Source organism: Protopterus annectens, chromosome 5.part0 (assembly GCF_019279795.1).
Source record: "Protopterus annectens isolate FY-2018-M chromosome 5.part0, PAN1.0, whole genome shotgun sequence".
Classification (NCBI taxonomy): Eukaryota; Metazoa; Chordata; order Ceratodontiformes; family Protopteridae; genus Protopterus; species Protopterus annectens.
The window spans coordinates 170,764,533-170,778,688 of NC_056735.1; the positions used below are offsets into that span (position 1 = coordinate 170,764,533).

The window sequence follows — 14,156 nt, forward strand, 5'->3', positions numbered from 1 at the left end:
AACCATGGAGTTCAGTAATAGACAGACATTCCTTAAGCCAAGTAGAGACATCAGGGAACTCCAATAAATCCCTTTAAATGTTAATTAGTTTTAACATGTGTTTGTAAAGGGAGATGTATATATGGGTGCGGTGTTGTTTGCTCTGTAGAAGTTCGGCTATCAACTGAACGAAAAGCTTTGTGGAAATAAATTGTTGCTTAACAAGTTTGACTTCAGTTCTGCTCTTGCCTGGAGTTCCTTTGGAAATTTCTTGGTGTGTTGTGGATTTAACTGGAGTTTCTTTGGTATACATAGAAGAAAAAAGTACTAAAGGTGGGAGACAGCAGAGTGTTTTTAGAGAATGGTTATCGTTGTACACCAGGCAGAAAAGAAGCAAATCTACTCCACTATTCAAGGAATGTCGAGATGCAGGTTTGAGATTCACACTGCTGTACACAGCTGTCTTCAAAGTATTCTTCCATGGAGGGACAAAATCATTTTTGATGAAGTACAGGCTAAAGAGAAAATACAAAAGTTTGTCCAACAAAAAGTGAGCTGTGAAACAAGAGGAGATTCTTCCTGTTCTTCTGGTAATAAAGACCAAAGACAGACTGTACCTGTGAAACTTCTTCCCGTGTTTCAATGGAAAATGTTGGAGTAAAGGAAGGGAGCACAAGAGTTGACTAGAAGAATCAAGAGCACATTGGAAATGAAGCAGAGACAGGATTTGGGAGATGGAGATGAATAGTAATAAAACCAGTAACTTAATGTGGGATTACAATGCAATAAGTATATGTCTGAAATATGACAAAGCAAGAAAACCTGGAAATATTTGACTGCTTCAGAATTTCTTGGACTTGTGCGGGACTTTAAAAGCATATGACCTACTTCATGTCATTAATGTTAAGAAAAAATGCTTTGGGGAGTAGAAGAGTTTACTGCAAGTAAAAAAATATATATATTTACTTACCAGCACTATTTTTGTGGTGTATGGTTTTCTTTGCATGCTATAAAGTAATTGGGATTGTAAGCAGGGGCAGCTGTTTTTTTTTTTCTCTCTCTATCCCTTCTCTCTTTTTTCTTGTTCAGTTTTAAGTAATGTAGACAATGCAATGGAAAAAAAAGCCTGGTTAAAAACAGCAAGATAAAAGAAATATTAATGTGCTTTTTCTCATTCTTGCTTGGGGAAATGACTAGATAAAGGACTTCAGACCGATTAGTAACAGGTTTTAAGAGTAAGCAAGTAAATGAAAAAGAACATTCAATATTATGAGACTTGTTTTCTAGCAAATACATGTATGCTCAGTAGCACATCTGCAGCTGATCTTCATGTTCCCATGGAAACAATCTGATGAAGAGAAACTGGCTACAGTCTGGAGGAGAGTGATTGGCTAAGGGGAAACAAGGGAGAGAGAAATTGCCTAGGAGATAATGTTCTCTGAAAGCAATCAGGGATTTTCCCAGCTGGGAGAGCTATAAAGAAAAGACAAATCCAATTAGCACTTAGCAGAAGCACAGTCTGCACCATGCTTCTTAGCATGTTTAACTTTTCTTTTAGGTTAACTCAAGTCATTTTGGGAATTGTGCTCCTATATAGATGTTAAACTTAGTATTTGAAGACATACATAGTCTTGTGTGTTAGCATTACGTTAACAGGTATGGGGGGGGGGGGGTTGAATAAAACAAAAAGTTTTGTAAGATGTCATATACGCTCAAATGGATATGACAACAAAAGTTCAACCTGTCAAACAGTGTATGCATGTAACACCAAAGCTGGAACTAGACATTTAACAAAAAAAGGTTTTACACATAAAAGGTGGGAATAATAACTTTTAATGCAATGATGCTTTCCGTAATGAAATGTCAACGGTCTCACAGATATATAGTGGATATAAAAAGTGTACACACCCCTGTTAAAATGCCAGGTTTTGGGATATAAAAAAATGGATGAGACCACAATAAATCATTTCAAAGCTTTTCCCACCTTTAATGTGACCTATAACCTGTACAATTCAATGGAAAAACAAACAAATCTGTTAGGGGAAAAAATATAAAAAATAAAAAACTACCATACGCTGGTTGCGTAAGTGTGCACACCCTTAAACTAATACTTTGTATGCACACCCTTAAACTAATACTTTGCTGAAGCGCCTTTTGATTTAATTACAGCATTCAGTCTTCTTGGGTACACACCTGACATCAATTAAAGAGACTCTGATTAACCCCAAATAAAGTTCAGTTGTCCTAGTAGGATTTTCCTAACATTTACTCAGTTGCCTGTTACAGCAAAAGCCATGGTTCGCAGACAGCTTACAAAGCATCAAAGGGATCTCACTGTTGAAAGGTATCAGGAGAAGGGTACAAAAGAATTTCCACAGCATTGGATATACCATGGAATACAGTGAAGACAGTCATCAAAAAGTGGAAAAAATATGGACCAACAGTGACATTGCAAAGAACTGGACATCCCTCCAAAATTGATGAAAAGACAAGATGTAAACTGGTCAAGGAGGCTGTCAAAAGACCTACAGCCACACTGAAGGAGCTGCAGGAATTTCTGGAAAGTACTGGTTGTGTACTACATGTGACAACAATCTTACGTATTCTCCATATGTCTGGACTATGGGGTAGGATTGCAAGACGGAAGCCTTTTCTTACAAAGAAAAGCATTCAAGCCTGGCTAAAATTTGCAAAATAATACATCAAGTCTCCCAAACGGATGTGGGAAAATGTGTTATGGTCTGATGAGACCAAGGTTGAACTTTTTGGCCACAATTCCAAAAGGTACATTTGGCGCAAAAACAACATTCTGCATCACCAAAAGAACACCATCCCCCAAGGTGAAGCATGGTGGTGGCAGTATCATGCTTTGGGGTTGCTTTTCTTCAGCTGGAACTGGGGCTTTAGTCAAGTTGGAGGGAATTATGAACAGTTCCAAATACCAGTCACTTTTGGCCCAAAACCTGCAGGCATCTGGCTACAAAGCTGAAGATAAAGAGGAATTTCACCTTTCAACACGACAATGACACCAAGCATACCTATAAATCAACAAAAGAATGGCTTCACCAGAAGAAAATTAAAGTTTTGGAATGGCCCAGCCAGAGCTCAGACCTAAATACAATAGAAAATCTGTGGGGTGACCTGAAGAGGGCTGTGCACAAGAGATGCCCTCGCAATCGAACAGATTCAGAGCACTTTTGCAAGGAAGAGTGGGCAAATATTGCCAAGTCAGGATGTGCCATGCTGATTGACTCCTACACAAGAAGACTGAATGCTGTAATTAAATCAAAAGGCAATCTCAGACCCTGCTCTACTACATATGCTCCATATCTGTAAGTCTACTTCCTCACATAGTACCCGATCAAAAGGCTTAAATCTAATATGTGACATTAACAAAACCTGCTGGAGAGACAGGTTGGTCTCCCAGAGGCTTGCCCAGTCTCTGGAATAGACTCCCCATACATGTCAAACAAAGTACGCCACTGGCCCTCTTCAAGTGCAATCTTGATGAGTGGATGGGCAACCACAAATTTGTCCCAGGGTTCCACCAGTGTCCCTCATTGACAGGGATGACAGGTGCTGATTGAGGTTTTTTTTTGGGGGGGGGGATAAACGCTTGGCTAGACTTGTAAGGGCTCCACAGCCATTAGCCTAGTAATCTCCTATGATCCTAAAAGGTGCTCCAACAAATTATTAGTTTAAGGGTGTGCACACACAACAAAGTATTGGTTTAAGGGTGTGCCCACTTATGCAACCAGTGTATTGTACATTTTTTTACTTTTTATATCTTCTCCCCCAACAGATTTGTTTGTTTTTCAATTGAATTGTACAGGTTATAGGTTACATTAAAGATGGGAAAAGTTTTGAAACTATTTATTGTGGTCTCATTGTTTTATATCAGAAAAACCTGGAATTTTAACAGGGGTGTATACACTTTTTATATCCACTGTATACAAAAAAAAAACAAACAGCAGTGAACTATATTAAAAATATAGAGTGCAAATAGCTATGTTACAGGAGACACGCTTAGAAAGAAATGAACATGTGAATTTGATAAAGAAAAGTTTTCAGGATGGTTATTCAGTGGAATACCTGGGACAAAGGAAAAAAGAGGAGTACTTGTTTTAATTGCAAGAGGAGCTCCAATAGTGATAAGAGAGGATAAAAAAGATAACTGTGGAGTTGTAGTGCTAAGGGGCTACTGGCAAGGGAGGCATGTATTTATATTCCACCCAAAACTACTATAGTGGAGCTTAAGAAGATTCTAGGAGAAATAATCAGTTTTCAGTCAGGTCCTCAGTTGTAGGACATTTATGTGCAAGTTGGCCTCGATGGGGGTCCAGGTGCTTTGGACAGGTCTTTCCCTGAAAATGCTTCCCCCCACCCTAACAGTGAAGCATCCGTGGTCACCGTGGCCGGGGAAGACAGAATGGTCGATACCAAAGATTCTTTTGTAGCTCCATCCACCATAGCATTTCTTCCTTGCAACAGTTTGTAAGGCATATCATGTGGTTGAGTGGGTGAGTTAACAATGACCACTGTGCGGAAAGGAGCCACTGCAGGATTCTCATGTGCAGTCTCGTCAGTGGTACTAAAGTAATGGCAGCTGCAGTACAAGACGTCCTGGTACAAACGTGTGAGGAAGAAGGTCTCGAAATGAAAGAAGGTCTTGAAATTGATGTCTTATTTTCAAAAGCCTGTGAGGGGGGAGAGAAACTTGACAGGATGTTGTGTCGAAGACCGCTCCAATAAATTCCAGTGTCTTCGTTGGGGACATCTGCGATTTGTCTTTGTTGATTGTAAACCCCAAGCGGAGACAGAGACCTTCAGTGTAAGAGAGGCTGCGGACTAGGAGATTCCTGGTCAGGACAGTAAAGAGCCAGTCATCTAGATAGGGAATCACCTGGAATCCTTGTAGTTGAAGATGGGCTACCACAACTGCCATACATTTGGTGAACACTAGGTTGGGCTGTCGAGAGACCGAATGGAAATGCCCTGAAATGGTAGTGATCGACTCCCAGCCGGAAGCGGAGAAACCTCCAGGAGCGCTGATCCATCTTTATGTGGTAGTACACATCCTGTAGGTCTATAGAGCACATCCAATTGTCCCTCCCTAGGAAGGGAAGAAAGGACTGTACTGTGACCATCCAGAATTTTTGTGGATTGATAAATTTGTTCAGTAGGTTGAGATCCAGGATTGGTCTCCAGTCCCCCGTCTTTTTTTGGCACTAAAAAGAACCACGAGTAAAACCCGGATCCTGTCTGTTCTGGTGGGACTGGTTGGATGACTCTTTTTCTTAGCAGTTTTTCTATTTCTAAGGCTGCTAATTCCCTCTGACTGGGTGGTACATCAGGGGTTCGTTTTGATGGGTCTAGTAGATAAGTTGAATGATATTTGGCAGCCTCTGGATATTATTCTCTGCACCCAAACATCGGCAGTAATAAGATGCCAGGCTGGTAGATGCAGAGAAAAACTACCCCCGACTGCTTCCAGAGGAAAGCAATCGGGCCGCTGCTCAGGAGCACTGGTAGGGTCTGCCGGAGAAAGAATCTCTGGTTCCCTGGTTACGCGGACCACCTCTACCCCGAAAGGGGCATCTTCCATATGAGTTGTCCCCTCTGCCCCGGGGGGATTGTTCACCACGAGTGTCACGAAAGGATCCTTGGGATTTCTTGAACCATATCTTTCCTCTCTTCTGGTTCCTGGAGTAGGACCTTTGGGGGTTGGAAACGCGTATGCCCACAGCAGACAAAGTCTTTCCATCTTTCTCACTACGTGCAAGTGTGTCTCGTACCTTTGGTCCGAAAACTACAGATTTGTCGACAGATGCATTGACGAAGGAAAATTTAAAGGGGTCTGCGAAGTCACACAATTGCAGACAACACCAGATGCGGCAGCTCGAGCTGCCCCCTCGGTGGTGTGAGATAGCAAATGCATTGAGGACTTGGAGATGGATTCAAGGGTAGCTAGCTGCGAGGCTACAGTGTCACGTACCACTTCAGGCAGTACCCCCACCAAACAGGAAGACATTTCAGAAATTAGGTCTCTCTGGAGTAAAGTGTGCCAGATAATTCAGCGACCGAATGACGAAGGTCGCTGATGCATAGGTCCACTTCCCTAATCTGTCCATGGTCCGGGACTCCCTGTTTGGAGGATGGACAATGGAACTATATTCTGCCAGTTCCCTCTTGGTGGACGCCGCAATGCCTATAGAATCAACTGTCAGCCGCTTGGACCAATGGGGCTGGTCTTCAGGTGTAGATAAAATTTTGTCCGGCCTCCGGGGGACAGGTTCTACATTATCCGGGGCCTTCCAGGCACACTGCACAATTAGTTTAACAAGATCATCTGCTGGTGGGGTCACCAAGGAAATAGATGGCCGGGCACGGAAGGCCTGCAGAAAAACTGATTCCTCAGAAGAAGGGTTAGAGGACTTACACCCCCCCCCCCCCGCTGTTTCAGGATTTCGAGAATGTCTCCGAATGAAACATCGTCTGGGGAAGGGCGTGGGGACCCTTCTCCCTCATCACAATCAGTGTCTTCTGTGACCCAACATAGCGAGTTGGGAGAGAAGCATGCTAGGGGAGGTTTCTGATACTGGTGTCCTACATTCTGGCTGTGAGCCTTCAGAATGAAGGGCCCTTTCCATCACCTGTACAGCAGGCCCACTCGAGCCCACCTCCAGTTCAGGGGTTCTGAGAGAACTGGAAGCCGGAGCCATGGACATAGACAGTGACAGCGAGAAAATAAGCGCTGGATTAGGTACCAAGGTACGGGCAGTCCAAGCACCACTCCGAGAAAGCATCAGCTCCATCGTAGCAGATGCAGCAAGGGTGGTCGGTGCCGATAAGGGAGACACTGTTGTCGGAGCAGAGACCGTATGTACCAAAGCAGACATCGGTACTGGGAACAGGGAGGATGCTAGAGGAGGATAAGTAGGGGAAGATAAGATAAAGGATTCTGAGCCAGGAGGGACGGGAAGGTCTAGCTGGAATGGGCAATCCCCTAGCTGCAAGAAGTTGATCCACAACCCGCACTAGGTCTAGTTCAGAAAAATTCCTAGTGGATCTAAAGGAAGCTGAAGAGGAATCAGGTCTTTCTAGAAAGGGACTAAACCTCTGCCCCAAGAAAGGGTCGTAATTTGGAGAATATCTTGTCCTTGGCAGGTATTCAAAATTTGGAGCCGAAGAAACTGTCGGCACCATGGCTGGGGATAGTGCCAAGGCATGTACAGTCATCGGAGTCCATGGGGCCGAAGAAGCTGTCGGCAAAGTGAACGGGGATGCTGCCATGGCATGTACAGTCATCAGAGCCCATGGAGCTGAGGAAACTGTCGGCACCATGAACGGGGATGGTGCCAAGGTATGTACAGTCATCGGAGCCCATGGAGCCAAGGAGACTGTCGGCAACGTGGACGGGGATGGTGCTGAGGCATGTACAGTCATCGGAGTCAATGTGGGAACCAAGGACGGCACCGAAGTCAGTCGTGCCATGTTTGGAACCTAAATCGAAATGAATACCATGGTCGGCACCAAGGGAGAGGACACAGATCCTGGTGCAGAGGTCGTCTGCGCCAAGGGCGATGGTGAAGCACAGAGCCGACTCGGTTCCATAACTGACAGGGATGCAGGAACAGAGTGACTCCGTTTTTCCTTATATTGTTTGGTCTTAGGAGGGGGTGAGACCTCCGACCCAGATAGAGCCTCCGAGAAGGGTGTCTTGAGTAACCCTTTTAAAATAAGTTTATTCTTACGTTCTGCTAGTGTCCAATTACTAAAATTAGCACAAATGTCACAATCAGCTTTAATATGATACACGCCCAAACAGTAGACACAACGGACATGTGTATCTGAGTTAGGCATCTTACGCCCACACTTGTCACACTGTTTAAAACCCAACTTAGCTTTGTCTGACATGGCAAGGAAAACAATGCTATCCTATAGAAAGAATAAGATAAACTATATATATATATATATATATATATATATATATATATATATATATATATATTAATAATAATAATAATCTTTAAAATATAAAGATAAAATAATAAAATACCAGTGATGTTAGTTAAGGAATACCACTAGTAAAAAGGGAAGGCCTGTCAAAGACAGGAGAGAGGGACAGTAACAAAAAGGGTAAAAAATTTAATTACCAAGGAAAAGGGTAGGAAATAGGCCTAGGTTATCGGCGACAGTGAAAAAGGCTAACTTGACTAAAAATTTAGTAATTTAGAAGAAAAAACGGTCATAAAATCAACAATTCACTACTTAGCTTTGAGAGAGATGGCTAACACGTCTGTACTAGGAACACGGCAAACGAGATCTGGAGTATCTAGGAGAGCGGCATTGCTGGTAGGTTCTTAGCTGAGAGTTTTTGGCTTACGCGAGCTGGAAAACGGCCGTATCAGTTCTGAGGACGGAACTGAGGTCCTATCTGTAATGTACGAACAAAAGATTTACAACATCAGATGAGAGGATTTTAAGGAATGGGTAGTGGTGCTTATTCAGGAGCTATTAGAGAAGACATAGTTTTTTCTGAAAATATAGCTAACGAGTGGGATAAAATTAAGGTGGAGTTTAAAAATAGGGTGGAAATAAAAGAAAGGGAGCTATGGTTAAGAAGTAACAAGAATTATTTAGAGGCATTGACAAAATGTTGAAGTATTGCAGAATAAGGGGAATCTCACAGAACAAGAAGATGATCAACTACAGAATGCTAAGCAGAAAATAAGGGATTACCGTCATAACATGCACAAGTTTAGAAAGACTCCTGTTAAGCAACTGTGTTTTGACAATAATGGTACAGCACAAAAACCTTTAGCACAATGACTCAGGCAACAGAAAGTGCTGTCGCCAAGCTTAGGGAGCCTATAACAAGAGAACCTGTACAGGTAATAGAAATATTTCATAAATTCTATGAAAGTCTGCATAAAGCAGTGAGATATGGAAATCAAGAAAATATACAAATTGAAATGTTTATGGAAGAATTAAATATGCCAGGGTTAGAGGTAAATTAGGCTCAATTACTAACGGTTAGGTTAGAAGGAGATGAGATAAAAAAATTGTGATTTATAACCAATCTACAGGAAAGTCCCCAGGAATAGATGATATTCCCATAGAAGTTTGGAAGCTAGGAGGGAAAAAAACAATAAAGATCTGGAACATTTGTTTAACAGTATTTTAAGACGAGGAGATGTACCAGCGTCCTGGAAGAATGCAGTGGTAGCTGAAATACATAAGCGGGGTAAAGATCCATCAGACCCAGCTTTATACAGCCCCATTTCAATACTTAACCATGACTATAAAGTGTTCATGTCTTTAATGGCTAAAAGAATGACAAAAGTAATGCCAAAATTGATAGATATGGATCAGTGTGGTTTTGTGGAGGGGAGGCAAACATTTGACAACATTAACAGAACAGTGATGATCCAGAGGGAAGCAGAATGTAAGAAAATACCACTGTTGTTGGTGGGTCTTGATACTGAAAAAGCATTTGACAAAATAAGCTAGGACTTTATGAGCAGGGCAATGGAAGCATATGCATTTCCTGAAAACATTATACAGATGATTAGGAGGATATATGAGGGATCAGGTGAAAATTAAAGTGATTGGGGTCCTCTCTGATAATTCCTGCTTGAGCAGAGGAACCAGGCAGGGGTGTCCTCTTTCCCCTTTGTTATTTGTATTATATTTAGAACCTGTGGCAAAGAAAATAAGGGATTCAAAAATGTAAGGATACAATTGGTATGGTAGTCAAGAAAAGCTGCCTCTATTGGCCAATATTATTTTATACCTGACAAAACCAGAAAGAGACACTACAGTGTTGTGGAACATTTTGAAACAGTTTCAAATCTTTCAAAATACAGAATTAATGAAACTAAAACAAAAGCTATAGAAGTACATTATGTGCTTACATACGGACTGGTTCAGCAATAACCGTATTTATGGGGACATGATAAAATGAAGTATTTAGAGGAGTATGGATTAAAAATTATTCTTTTGTGGCAGCTAAGGATATGTGGGAAGAGACTAAACAAAAGAGAATACAAAAACTGAGGAAATGGAATCTTTTGTTATATGGATATGGATAGTAAGATACAAGCAGTCAAAATGTTTTTAGTCCCTTTAGTCTTATACACAGGTCAGGCATATTTTTAATCAACCAGAGGAGACGTTGTGGATAGTAATTAATAAAGAGTTGAAAGGGAAGATGGCAAGAGTCATGTGGGATAAACTGATTCTTCCAGATGAACAGAGCGGATTGGGGATTACCCAATTTGAAGGGGTATTTCAAATCTACACAGTTAAGACTCCTATACATATCACAAGCAGAAAACTATAGTTCAAAGTGGAAAGGGATGATGTTGAAACAGGGCAGAATCTCAAGAAATAAGGAGATACTGGTTATTTTGGATACAAGCATTTAAGGAGAATAACAACAATCATACAAAATATTATATCCATAGAGTAGCAGAAAGTATTCTAAGAACTAAGCCAACACAGGAATGAAGAAAGGAGATTCTGCCAACAGGAATGACTGCAATTAGGGATATAGGCAACAGGGGTTGGAGAAAACTGGTAAAGGAAGCAAGGTATTGGGAGCAAATATCTTGAGAGGGAAAGGTAATAGAATGGGAAGAGGCCAAGATTTATTTGGGCTGCAGGTTAGAGATTCCCTTCCCTATCAAGGACAGATATCAGAGTATAGGCAAAGAGAAAAAAATAGGGGGGTCCTAAATGAAAGTCCAGCACTGGTAGAGTTTTTAGTAGAACCTAGCTGCCATTAAAAAAGGAATAATTAGTACAGTATATAAAATATTACATGATAACTATAAGACTCAATCACAGGAAGTTAGAAAGGATTGGGAAGAGAGCCTGGATAAGCAACTCAAAAAGAAACAATGTGAGGATATATGCACGTCTCCCAAATATGCAACAAAGTCTACAAGATTTAGGATTTTTACTTGGAAATGCTTGCATAGATATTTTTATACCCCAAGTAGACTATAAAGAATTTTTCCTCAGGTACACACCAAAATGTTGGAGGTATGATAGGGAAGAAAGGGGTACTTGGGAACATATTTTCTCAATGTGGGGTGGGTTGGCAAACTTTAAGGATTCCCTTTGGGATGCACTGTCGGAAATCCTGGGTAAGCGGGCTGGTGTGACAAGGGAAACAATTTTTCTGAGCTACGATACAGAATCAGAATTGCCTAGACATGGTAAGGCCTTGCTGTGTCTAATTATGGTAGCCGCCAAAAGAGCAATTACTACTAAATGGAAATCAAAATCTAAGCCAACCATGTTAGAAGTACTGAATATAGTAACAGAGATAAAACAACTGGAACTGAGATCTTTAGAAAAGGTTAGGAGCAAACTGCATAGGAAAAATGGGAATTGTGGGAACAATACATGCAGAGAAGGAATGAGATTTAAAGAAGGCAAGATTTAAATGAGCTACGTAATGTTTGACTAAAAATGACTGGATAGATTATAAGTGATCTATAATGTTTGCAACTAGGAGTGTGTCAGTTTGGGTTGTGATGTAAAATGCTTGCAACTAGGATTGTGTTAGTGTGGTTTGTTTTCATTTATATAAATGCACAATTGTTTATGTCATAAGTTATGGTTTAATAAAGATGTTTCTTGTTTTAAAAAGAGGGCAGGAACTGAATAATTTATGTAACGTTGCTTAGGTTATATAATATATAGCAATATATGTGAATTATAATGTTTGTTAATGTTAACTTAATACAGTTGGATTTCTTTTGTATAAATGTAAATATGCCTATGTCACAAGTGATAATTCATAAAGGTGTTTAAAAAAATGTTGTTTTTGCCTCCATGCCTGCTGACCATCAAGACACCTCAGCCCATCCCGATGGACAGGCATCCAAAAAGCAATGGATGTTGTTTGAGCAGTCACCAGCATTCTGTCAATGAAAACATTTATATTAGAACCTCAACACCACCCTTGGTGGATTACATAAGTACCTGAGCTACTGTGGAATGTGCTACTTCCTCCCCCTCTGCTCTGTATGTTTTCAGACCAAAGCTACAAGAGATACTGTCACTGGCTTAACATCACCACAGAAACTCTGCTAGCAAGGCAGCAATCAGCTGACTAGAAACACTGATACATCCCTCCCTCCAAAAAAAAGAGGTGAGGTAGCACTGGGTACTCACTTGTATCCTCCCCTGCCTGGCTCTCCAAGTGCCAGATTCATTAGTCAAACTTGAATCTCCTGCATCGACGTCATAGCTTTCTCACTCTATCCCAATTGAACTGGGCTTTCTATGTCTTTAAAACACCTGGGCATGGATAAAAAGGCTCCTTGGACCAGTCCACTCACCAAGTTAATGAAAGTAAATATATCTGCACATACACATCAATATATACTTGTGGGGGGGGGTCTACATCATTTGACTGAATGCTGCTCCTTTGATTGTATCCCAAATGGCCAAACCATATGATTGAAAACTTGATAAAAAAGTATGTACATGCTGGTCTAATTTCTTGTTATATGAGTTACTAGGGCAAGTGAGTCTGCCAGTGTTTGGAATAATAAAAAACTTAAAGACCAATTCATTTTAAGGAAAATTCCTCTCAATTTTTAAATTATTGGTAACAAAGTAACAAGACCTTAACAGTATGATCTGAATGAAAACAATATACACTACAAAAATGTGAAGCTTAGCCTGCTTTTAAGGCTTGGGCCTGCAGAAATACTTACAGTGGGAGGAAATGAAGTAACAACTTCAGCAGCCCTGACCCTCCTTCACAAAAGCAGCATATTAGCTGGGGATATTGTAGCAGCCATCACAAAGAGAAATTGGAAATTTCAGGACGTGTTAGCGGGATTTGCTTTGGGAAAACACTACCTGACCAGTAAGAAAACCGAACAATACACTGGAATTAAAGCTGGACTACTGGGTTTTCATTAAAGTCACTTCTTGCATAACTCTAGTTTTGAGTGTAAGCCCTGAAATCAGTAAACGACTGCTAGGAAATATAGATAACAATTTTAAGGACTGAACATTTCTAATGGCTTTTGTCAAGAACTTTTTCATCTAAGCTCTCTAAACAAATATGCTTCCCCATTTGCAGGGAAGCAATACGTGTGGATAATGCTGCCTCAAAGGTTTCATTCTTCTCAGTCTTAATTTTACTGGGTACTGCTCCAAATTCTGGAAGAAGGTCTATATCCAAATAATATACTGTACAATGAAGGATCATCACATGGTTCTGGGAAACCTAAGACTTCAAAACACACTCTACTGAAATTAAATCAACAAAAAAATTTAAAAACAAAATTATGTATGCCACAAGTTTAATTATTGTGTTTATTTACAAAAACTGCGAGATAAAGTGGTTGCTCTATGTTAAGTAAACCTGACTTCACAGCTGCTAGTATTTGCACACAAGAATGCATTGACATGGGCAACTTCCTGTAAGGGCTCTAATGAGAAATATTTCAGCTAGCTAAACTCTCTACAATAAATGTTTAAAGGAAGACCAGTGGAAGACATAATACATATAAATGAGGAACATCTAAAAAGCTTTCATGCCTTGAAAGTATCCATCTACTGATTATTCTAATGGTAGAAGCAAGAGGTTCAGTAAATGCATTACCAAAAGCCTGAAAACCTTTAATTCTATAGGTAAATGCAGAAAGTGCCCATTTTTTACAGCATTACTGAAGAAAAAAGATGGAAAAATTACTCCCTACATGAGTTTTCTCTAAAATGATGGATGACATGGAAAAAGCCGTGGATGAATGAGCAGAGAATATAGCTGCCACATATTGGGACCTAAAGAAAAATAAACATTAGGTAGAATCAAATCCTTTGGTTCTTCACACCAATTATTCACCTGTTAAGTATTTCATTTCGACAACAGTGAAATACTTTCTCAACCTATGTTAACCAATTTAATGCGATTATCAGGGAAGGAACATGATTGTAAATGTATAGTTGGGATCATATACTGAAACCACTAAAGGAATTCCCACTGAAGAAGCCTCAGACATTTCTGCAGATGAATGCGGGTTATACATTAAGGAGTCCCTTAAAAGTTAGAATAATAGTAATAGTAAAATGTCCAACTCAGTGTTCAGCTCAAATGGCAGAACTTAAATGTACCTCCAAGTAAGAATAACATATGTATTTAAACG

The 14,156-nt window shown here is 40.4% G+C and overlaps 1 protein-coding gene across 1 annotated transcript in view; it reads right to left on the minus strand.

Moving 5' to 3' along the window:
• MED17 (mediator complex subunit 17) overlaps positions 1–14,156 on the minus strand; it is a 717,849-nt gene that overhangs the window by 687,286 nt on the left and 16,407 nt on the right. The gene's annotated exons all lie outside the window — the stretch shown is intronic.